The sequence below is a fragment of the Rattus norvegicus genome, chromosome 14 (assembly GCF_036323735.1).
Source record: "Rattus norvegicus strain BN/NHsdMcwi chromosome 14, GRCr8, whole genome shotgun sequence".
Lineage (NCBI taxonomy): Eukaryota > Metazoa > Chordata > Mammalia > Rodentia > Muridae > Rattus > Rattus norvegicus.
Genome location: NC_086032.1, coordinates 68,326,055 through 68,337,527, shown reverse-complemented (window position 1 = coordinate 68,337,527; position 11,473 = coordinate 68,326,055).

Here is an 11,473-nt window from a genome sequence, read left to right as displayed (position 1 = left end):
AGGGGTGTTGAATTTTGTCAAATGCTTTCTCAGCATCTAATGAGAAGATCATGTGATTTTTTTCTTGGAGTTTGTTTATATAGTTTATTACTTTGATGGATTTCCATGTACTGAACCATCTCTGCATCCCTGGGATGAAGTCTACTTGATCATGATGGATGATCACTTTGGTGTATCCTTGGATTTGGTTTGCAAGAATTTTATTGAGTATTTTTGCATCGATATTCATAAGGGAAATTGGTCTGAAGTTCTCTTTCTTTATTGGGTCTTTGTGTGGTTTAGGTATAAGTGGCTTCATAGAACGAATTGTGTAGTATTACTTTTATTTCTATTTTATGGAAGAGTTTGAAGAGTATTGGTGTTAGGTCTTCTATAAAGGTCTGATAGAATTCTGCAGTAAACCCATCTGGTCTTGGGTTTTTTTTAGTTGAGAGATTTGTAATGACTGCTGCTATTTCTTGAGGGGTTATGGGACTGTTTAGATTTCTGATCCTGATTTAATTTTGGTACCAGGTATCTGTCTAGAAAATTGTACGTTTCCTCCAGATTTTCCAGTTTTATTGAGTATAGGCTTTTGTAGTGGGATGTGTTGATTTTTGAAATTCCTGTTTCTGTTGTCATGTCTCCCTTTTCATTTCTGATTTTGTTGATTTTGCTACTCTCTCTGTGCCCTCTGGTTAGTCTGGCTATGAATTTATCTGTCTTGTTGATTTTCTCAAAAAACCAGCTGCCTTTTTTTTGATTCTTTGTACAGTTCCTTATGCTTCTATTTGGTTGCTTTCAGATCTGAGTTTGAGTATTTCTTGTATCTTTACTCTTCTTGAGTGTTTTTTATTCTTTTTGTTCTAGAGCTTTCAGGTGTGCTGTTAAGTGGCTAGTGTATGCTTTCTCCAGTTTCTTTTTGGAGGCACTCAGTGCTATGAGTTTTCCTCTTAGCACTGCTTTAATTGTGTCCATAAGTTTGGCATAATCTTGTAACTTCATTTTCAATAAATTGTAAAAAGTCTTTAATTTCTTCTTTGACCAAGTTATCATTAAGTAGAGCATTGTTCATCTTCCCTGTGTATGTGGGCTTCCTGTTGTTTTGGTTGTTATTGAAGACTAGCCTAAGTTCATGGTTATCTGAGAGAATGTATGGGATTATTTCAATCTCATATCTATCAGCAAATGAGTAGCCAACATCAAACTAAATGGAAAGAAACTTGAAGCAATCCCACTTAATTCAGGGACTAGAGAAAGATGCCTACTCTTTTCCTACCTATTCAATATAGTACTAAAACTCTTAGCTAGAGCACATAGAAAACAAAAGGAGGTCAAAGGGATATGAATTGGAAAGGAAGGAGGCAAGAGAGTACTATTTGCAGATGTTATAATTATATACTTAAGTGGCAACAAAAATCCTACCAGAGAACTCCTAAACCTCATAAACAACTTCAGCAAAGTGGTTGGATATAAAATTAACTCAAACTAATCAAACGCCTTCCTCTCCTCAAAGAACAAACAGACTAAGAAAGAAATTAGGGAAATGATATCCTTCACAATAGTCACAAAGAGTATAAAATACCTCAGTATGACTCTAACCAAGCAAGTGAAAGATCTGTATGACAAGAACGTCAAGTCTCTGAAAAAAGAAATCAAAGAAGATCCCAGAAGTTGGAGCAATCTCCCATGCTTATCGATTGGCAGGATTAATATAGTAAAAATGGCCATCTTGCTGAAAGCAATCTACAGATTCATTTCTTCTTAGAAAGAACATTTTGCAAATTCGTTTGGAATAGCAACAACAGTAACAACAACAACAGCAACAACAACAAACCAGGATAATGAAAAGTATTAAAACAGTAAAAGAACTTCTGATCTTATTACCATCCCTAAACTCCAGGAGTATTACAGAGCAATCATGATAAAAACTGGATGGTATTGGTACAGAGACAGGCAGGCAGATCAGTGCAATAGAATTGAAGACCCAACTTGAAGCAATCCCACTAAAATCAGGGACTAGACAAGGCTGCCCACTCTCTCCCTACTTATTCAATATAGTTCTTGAAGTTCTAGCCAGAGCAATCAGACAACAAAAGGAGGTCAAGGGGATACAGATCAGAAAAGAAGAAGTCAAAATATCACTATTTGCAGATGATATGATAGTTTATTTAAGTGATCCCAAAAGTTCCACCAGAGAACTACTAAAGCTGATAAACAACTTCAGCAAAGTGGCTGGGTATAAAATTAACTCAAATAAATCAGTAGCCTTCCTCTACACAAAAGAGAAACAAGCCAAGAAAGAAATTAGGGAAACAACACCCTTCATAATAGACCCAAATAATATAAAGTACCTCGGTGTGACTTTAACCAAGCAAGTAAAAGATCTGTACAATAAGAACTTCAAGACACTGAAGAAAGAAATTGAATAAGACCTCAGAAGATGGAAAGATCTCCCATGCTCATGGATTGGCAGGATTAATATAGTAAAAATGGCCATTTTAACAAAAGCGATCTACAGATTCAATGCAATCCCCATCAAAATACCAATCCAATTCTTCAAAGAGTTAGACAGAACAATTTGCAAATTCATCTGGAATAACAAAAAACCCAGGATAGCTAAAACTATCCTCAACAATAAAAGGACTTCAGGGGGAATCACTATCCCTGAACTCAAGCAGTATTACAGAGCAATAGTGATAAAAACTGCATGGTATTGGTACAGAGACAGACAGATAGACCAATGGAATAGAATTGAAGACCCAGAAATGAACCCACACACCTATGGTCACTTGATTTTTGACAAAGGAGCCAAAACCATCCAATGGAAAAAAGATAGCATTTTCAGCAAATGGTGCTGGTTCAACTGGAGGTCAACATGTAGAAGAATGCAGATTGATCCATGCTTATCACCCTGTACAAAGCTTAAGTCCAAGTGGATCAAGGACCTCCACATCAAACCTGATACACTCAAACTTATAGAAGAAAAACTAGGGAAGCATCTGGAACACATGGGCACTGGAAAAAATTTCCTGAACAAAACACCAATGGCTTACGCTCTAAGATCAAGAATCGACAAATGGGATCTCATAAAACTGCAAAGCTTCTGCAAGGCAAAGGACACCGTGGTTAGGACAAAACGGCAACCAACAGATTGGGAAAAGGTCTTTACCAATCCTACAACAGATAGAGGCCTTATATCCAAAATATACAAAGAACTCAAGAAGTTAGACCGCAGGGAGACAAATAACCCTATTAAAAAATGGGGTTCAGAGCTAAACAAAGAATTCACAGCTGAGGAATGCCGAATGGCTGAGAAACACCTAAAGAAATGTTCAACATCTTTAGTCATAAGGGAAATGCAAATCAAAACAACCCTGAGATTTCACCTCACACCAGTGAGAATGGCTAAGATCAAAAACTCAGGTGACAGCAGATGCTGGCGAGGATGCGGAGAAAGAGGAACACTCCTCCATTGTTGGTGGGATTGCAGACTGGTACAACCGTTCTGGAAATCAGTCTGGAGGTTCCTCAGAAAATTGGACATTGAACTGCCTGAGGATCCAGCTATACCTCTCTTGGGCATATACCCAAAAGATGCCCCAGCATATAAAAAAGCCACGTGCTCCACTATGTTCATTGCAGCCTTATTTATAATAGCCAGAAGCTGAAAAGAACCCAGATGCCCTTCAACAGAGGAATGGATACAGAAAATGTGGTACATCTACACAATGGAATATTACTCAGCTATCAAAAACAACGGCTTTATGAAATTCGTAGGCAAATGGTTGGAACTGGAAAATATCATCCTGAGTGAGCTAACCCAAACACAGAAAGACATACATGGTATGCACTCACTGATAAGTGGCTATTAGCCCAAATGCTTGAATTACCCTAGATGCCTAGAACAAATGAAACTCGAGACGGATGATCAAAATGTGAATGCTTCACTCCTTCTCTAAAAGGGGAACAAGAATACCCTTGGCAGGGAAGAGAGAGGCAAAGATTAAAACAGAGACTGAAGGAACTCCCATTCAGAGCCTGCCCCACATGTGGCCCATACATATACAGCCACCCAATTAGACAAGATGGATGAAGCAAAGAAGTGCAGACCGACAGGAGCCGGATGTAGATCTCTCCTGGGAGACACAGCCAGAATACAGCAAATACAGAGGCGAATGCCAGCAGCAAACCACTAAACTGAGAATAGGACCCCCGTTGAAGGAATCAGAGAAAGAACTGGAAGAGCTTGAAGGGGCTCGAAACCCCATGTGTACAACAATGCCAAGCAACCAGAGCTTCCAGGGACTAAGCCACTTCCTAAAGACTGTGCATGGACTGATCCTGGACTCTGACCTCATGGGTAGCAATGAGTGTCCTAGTGGGAGCGCCAGTGGAGGGGGAAGCCCTGGGTCCTGCTGGGACTGAGCCCCCAGTGAACTAGACTGTTGGGGGGAGGGCGGCAGTGAGGGGATGGTTGGGAGGGGAGCACCCGTGGGGAGGGGGAGGGGGGAGGGGGATGTTTACCTGGAAACCAAAGAATTATTATTACGTATTAAATAAATTAAAAAAAAATCACTAAAAAAAAAAAAAAAGAATTGAAGACCCAGAAATGAACTCACACACCTATGGTCACTTGATTTTTAAGAAAAGAGCTAAAACCACCCAGTGGAAAAAAGACACCATTTTCAACAAATAGTTCTAGTTCAATTGGTGGTTGGTATTTAGAAGAATATAAATCTATCCATTCTCTCTCTCTCTCTCTCTCTCTCTCTCTCTCTCTCTCTCTCTCTCTCTCTCAAACATTTACTTTATTTACATTTTAAATGTTATCTCCTTTCCAGGATTCTACTCTGGAAACCCCCTATCCCATCCCCCACCTTCCTAGTCCTGCTTTTATGAATGTGCTCCTCACCCACCTCCCCCCTCCCCCCTGCCCTAGCATTCCCCTACACTTGGGCATCAAACCTTCACAGGCCCTCTGCTACATATGTAGTTCGAGCCATGGGTTGCTTCACGTGTACACTTTGGTTAATCGTTTAGTCCATAAGAGCTCTGGGATGTCTGCTTCGTTGATATTGTTCTTCTTCTTATGGGGTTGTAAACCCCTTTAGCTACTTCAGTCTTTTCTCTAACTTCTCCTTTGGGGACCCCATTTGTCAGTCCAAAGGGTGGCAGTGAGTATTGCCTCTGCATTTGTCATGCTCTGGCAGAGACTCTCAGGAGATAGCTTTCTCAGGCTCCTGTCAGCATGTACTTCTTGTTCTCTAAAATATTGTCTGGGTTAAAGCTAAAGTCCAAGTGGATCAAAGAACTCCATATAAAACCAGATACACTGAAACTAATAGAGGAGAAAGTGGGGAAGAACCTCAAACACATGAGCACAGGGGAAATTTCCAGAACAGAAAACCAATGGCTTAATGCTCTGAGAGCGAGACAAATTTGGCCTCATAAAATTGTAAAGGTTCCGTAGGGCAAAGGACACTGTCATTAGTACAAAACAGCAACCAACAGATTGGAGAAAGATCTTTACCAAATCTACATCTGATAGAGGGGTACTATACAATATATACAAAGAGCTCAAGAAGTTGCTCCAGACAATCAAATAACTATTTTAAAACTGGGGTACATTGCTAAATAATAAATTGTTAACTGAGGAATATTGAATGGTCAAGAAGCACCTAAAGAAATGTTCAACATCCTTAGTCATCAAGGGAATGCAAATCATAACAACCTTGAGATTCTACCTCACACCAGTCAGAATGGCTAAGATCAAAAACTCAAGTGACAGCAGATGCTGGCAAGGATGTGGAGGAAAAGGAACACTCCTCCACTGTTGGTGCAACCACTCTGGAAATCAGTCTGGTAGTTCCTCGAAAACTGGACATAGTACTAACTGAGGACCCAGCTATACCACTCCTAGAAATATACCCAAAAGGTGCTCTAACATATAACAAGGACACATGCTCCACTATGTTCAGAGTAGCCTTATTTATAATAGCCAAAAGCTGGAAACAACCCAGATGTCCTTCAACAGAGGAATGCATACAGAAAATGTGGTACATCTACACAATGGAATACTACTCAGCCATTAAAAATGACTTCATGAATTTCGCAGCAAATGGATGGAACTAGAAAATATCATCCTGAGTGAGGTAACCAAAGCACAAAAGTACACACATGGCATGTAATCACTGATAAGTAGATATTAGCCCAAAAGCTTGGCATACCCAAGACACAATTCACAGATCACATGAAGTTCAAAAGAAGGAAGAAGAAAGTGTGGATGCTTCAGTCCTTCTTAGAAAGAAGAACAAAATTCTCGTAGGTGGAAATATGGAAACAAAGTTTGGAGCAGACTGAAGGAAAGGCCATTTAGAGACTGACCCACCTAAGGATCCAATTTATAACAATCATCTAACCTAGACAGTATGGAGGATGCCAAGAAGTGCATGCTTACAGGAGCCTGATATATCTGTCTTCTGATAGGCACTGCTGGTGCATGACAAATACAGAGGCAAATGCTTGCAGCCAACCATTGGACTGATATACAGGGTCTCCAATGAAGGAGTTAGAAATAGAACTAAAGGAGCTGAAGAGGTATGCAACTGATAAGAAGAACAATATCAACCAACCAGACACCTCAGAGCTCCCAGGGACTAAACCACTTGCCAAAGAGAACACATGGAAGGAGTCATGGCTCCAGCTGTATATGTAGCAGAGGATGTCCTTGACAGGGAACAATGAGAGGAGAAGTCCTTGGTCCTGTGAAGGCTTGATGCCCCAGTGTAGTGGAAAGCTATGGTAGGGAGTCGGAGGGACTGGGTGGTTGGGCAGGGGTGCACCCTCATAGAAACAGGGGGAGGGGGAATGGGATAGAATTTTTCCAAACGGGGAACTGGGAAATGGATAATATCTGAAATGTAAATAAAGAAAATATCCAATAAAAGGGAAAAATGGGGTATAGAAATAACAGAATTTACAGTAGAGGAATCTCAAATGGTTGAGTAGCACTGAAAAAGTATTCAAAGTCCTGAGTAATTAGGGGAATTCAAATCAAAAAAGACCCTGAGATTCCACCTCACACCAGTCAGAATGGCTAAGATCAAAGTTTCAGGTGACAGTACATGTTGGTGAGGAAGGAGAAAGAAGAACAACCCTCCATTGCTGGTGAGATTACAAAATGATACAACCACTCTGGAAATCAATCTGGTGTTTCCTCAGAAAATTGGAAATAGATCTAAGTGAAGACCCAACTATACAACTCTTGGACATATACCCAAAATTTGTCCCACCATACCATAGAACCATGTGTTCCATTATGTTTATAGTGGTATTGTTTGTGATAGTGAGAAGCTGGAAACAACCCAGACTTCCCATGACAGAAGAATGAATACAGAAAATGTGGATCATTTACAAAATGGAATACTACTCAGTTATTAAGAACACCATGAGTTTTGAAAGCAAATAAACAGAAGTAGAAAATATCATCCTTAGTGAGATAACTCAGACCCAAAATGACATGCACTTTATGCACTCACTACTAAGTGGATATTGGCCAAAAAATGTACAGAAATCCCAGGATATATTCCACAGAACACCAAAAGATTAACAAGCTGAAGGGCTGAAGTGAGGAAGCCTGTGAAGAAAGCAATCACGGGAAGGCAAGGGAGAGTCCCAAGTGGCAAAAGGGGCAGGGAGGGGAAGAGGAGAACATGACCAGAATTGAAGATCTGAGGGCCAACAGAAGGAATGAAAACAGGCAACCCCAAGAGGTAGGAGGTAGGGGTACCCTCCAGAATGTACCAGAGACCTGGGAGATGAGAATTTCTGAGGACTCAAAGGGAGGGACCTTCGATGAAATGCCCTACAATAGTGAGATTAAACTAGTAGAGCCAGTAGAAAGGCAAGGTATGGAGTGAGGGATGGGTTTGTTATCCTACAGTCAAAAACTCTGACCCATAATTGTTCTTGTCTGAAAGAATTGCAGAAAAAATGTAGGAGATCCTGAGGAAAAGGAGTGTACAGGGTCAGGCCCAAATAGGGATCCAGCTCAAAGGCCAAGGCCTGACACTAGTATTGAGGCTATGGAGTGCTCACTAAAAAGGACTCATTAAGCAGCTGAAAGAGTCAGATGCAGATATTTACACCAAACGAATGAACAGAAACTGCTGGTCCCTGTGGTTGAATTAGGGAAAGGATGGAAGGAGCTTAGGAGGAGGAGGACCCTGATATGAGGCCCCTAAGACATACACAGTAGAGGATTGTTGGGTCTGAGTTCAGTCAGAGAAGATGCACTTAACCCTCAAGAGACTGGAGGCCCCAAGGATTGGGGAGGCCTCATGGGGTGTGTGATGTGGAGGTGTAGGGGTGTGGGAACATCCTGGTAGACACAGGGTGGGGATGTGGAACAGTCAAAGGGTTGATCTGGAGGGGGATAAAATCTGGAGTGTAAAAAAAAATTAGATAAAGTCAAAAACAGGAAAAAATGTAATTAACATGTATAAAATTAACACCTGATTTAAAAGATTTTAGTATGAAGACAAATATAAAGGATATTACAATTTAAAAGATGTAATTTTAAAATTATAATTTTTATTAATTATATGTTGAAATGAGTAAAATATTTGAATACTGGTTCAAAAAGAGCCATTACTAAAGTAATTTTATGTTTTACTTTATAACATAATGTGGCTACCAGAAATTTTACAATTGTGTGCATGGCTCTATTTTTATGTCTGTTGGACAAAGCAACTCTAGACACACAGCTAAGCTTCATTTCCTGGCTTCTCTTGAAAATTGGTCAGAGAAGATGACTGAAGTCAGGTTAAAGGAATGCTGGCAGAGGTGAACCAGGCATTTATAATGTTCATGGCCCATGAACATTACCAGTTTCTGCTTTCATCATCATAGCAACTGAATGTAGAGAGCTCTGAAGAAAATGTAGAAGGTTTAGGGCATGCTGGCACAGAAACATAAAGGAACTTAGGTACTGAGTGCTTTGGCCCAGCCTACCTGGAGAACCCACAAACCAGTATCCCTGCTTAACACTGCAGTGTATGCAAGAAATCTATTTTTTATCAGAAGCCCCTGAAACGTATATGTTTTTTCAGTAGTTATTCTACCTGAACTAATTGAATAACTGTCTAAAACAAGCCTGTGGAGGCAGAATAATATATAAGACAGGGATAAGTCAGACAGTTGAAAACACAAGGATAACATGAAATATAAGGCAAGTATTTTTCTTTTGATTGAATTTTTAATTTACATTTTAAATGTTGTCCCACTTCTCGGTTTCCCCTCCTGAAACCTGTTAACTCACCCCCCACCCCAGCTTCTATGAGGGTGCTCCCTCACCTACCCACCCACTCCCTCACACCTCCCCTCCCTGACATTCCCCTACATTGGGGCATATAGCCTTGACAGGACCAAGGGTCTCTCCTTCCACTGATACTGGACAAGGCCATTCTCTGCTCAGACTCAGAAAGGAGGCAGCCTAGAATTGCCATCACAGAGAAGACAAACAAACAAATTCAGTTTGCTAGAACATACTGCCTGCCTCCAGGCAGTTTTCAGATTACAGGATAGAGAAGGAAGACAAACAAAACTGGGTGGTTTTCTGACTACAAGAAACAGAGATCAAAACTGAGGGAGGCAAGGTCAATTAGAATTTAAAAGAACAAAGAAACACAAACACAAACACACACACACACACACACACACACACACACAGAGACAGAGAGAGAGAGAGAGAGAGAGAGAGAGAGAGAGAGAGAGAGAGCGCTTTTCACAGAGCTATAGGAGAGCCTCCTCATTAACCTGACAGATAAAATGAAGTTACCTAAAATAGAGGGAAACTCTTCTTATGACTAGTAGACAAACAGAAACAACAAAACTGTGTTCACAACAGGAGTTGGGATGAGCACACATTTCAATTAGGTAGAATAGAAAGATGGAAATATCTACAAGCCATTTATGTGGAATCCTTAGAAATGTATTATCTAGTGCTTAATATCTTAGTCTAGTCTTCTCCCTAACCTAATCTGAAAATCTTGAAAGATTCAAAGTATTTCAAAAAGCTTAACTGTCCCTTAAATCAAAATAAAATGATATTCTTAAAGGAAATGAGACACATCATGGGAGGAACAAAACAGAAATTATAATTCCAGGACCCAATAAGAATTGACAGGTATGTAAATAAATTAGATTAAAAAATCTATAGCAAAGAACTGAACTAAATGATGGAACGAGAAGATATGGACATCATGATGTCTGCTATGTAATGCTGCCTGTAATCACCAGGAGATATGGAAATATGGCCATGGCGAAGAGGAAGTACCGGGTATTAAGGATATTCAAGGAGAAAATATAGGAAAAAAAGAAAATATCAAAAAGCCAAACACATACTGGAGTGATGATGAACAAGTCCATGAAGTGGCCCAATTAGCTCAAAGACATATCTACATAAACTTTCCAAAATATAAGGAACAAAAGGAGAGAGCAAGACTTGTGAGTCTAGCTACAGTTGTTGCTATGATACAAACAATATGTGTAATAAACAACAGGGCTGAAATGAGACAGAAAAAGGAAACATTTAGACGTGCCAAAGAACCCAGTAAAAAACTTCAGAAAATGAGAAATGAATATCACATGTTCTTATTAATAGAATGAGTGCAGACTGGTACATTAAACAGACAAGAATAAACTGAGGGTAGTGAAATCTGGTCATAAAAATATGCGAGATAGTAGAAAATGAAACAGCACCTTAAATACTCATACATTTAAATATTTACATGTTTTTATATATTTATATACCCATATGCATGTGAATGCAATTGCCTGTGGTGTACCAATATCTTTCAACTTTTAAGTAATCAGAACGATTACTTAGAATTTCAGCACATAAACCTGGAGAACCCACAGCTCAAAGACTATAATCTAAGGAGTGATAAGAGGGTCATTGGAGGGTTAGACGTTGCAGCTGTGTAGCATTTTGTACCTATATAGAGAAATGAAGGCTGCTAAGTATGATAAATACATGAGTTTGGTAAAAGGTAAAGGATAAACACAATAGTACAGAAGAGGAGGAAAAAGAGAGGAAGAGCACAGTGAAGGTTCCTGAAATCCAGATGTGCATTCTATCTGAATGTATACTCAGAAAGCCAAATCAGCTATTAACAAATGAAACTGAAGTGTATCGGTGATCTATAAGTGAAAATTAAATGTGATTATTATACCTATAGAACAACATATCAAGTGAGTCATTAATGAACTAAATGATATCAGAACAGAAAGAACAAGAAAAAAACCAAAAAACATTGGCTTAGCATTAGATGTAAAATTTAAAACCTAATTATATTAATGTAAATATAGAAATCTTCCAATTAAGTTACAAAAACATACTGCCATAATAAATAAAATTTTAAAATATAAATTATCATTTGCTTTATTAAACATTTCAAAAATTTGGTGTCTATAGACTCTAAGTAAAATA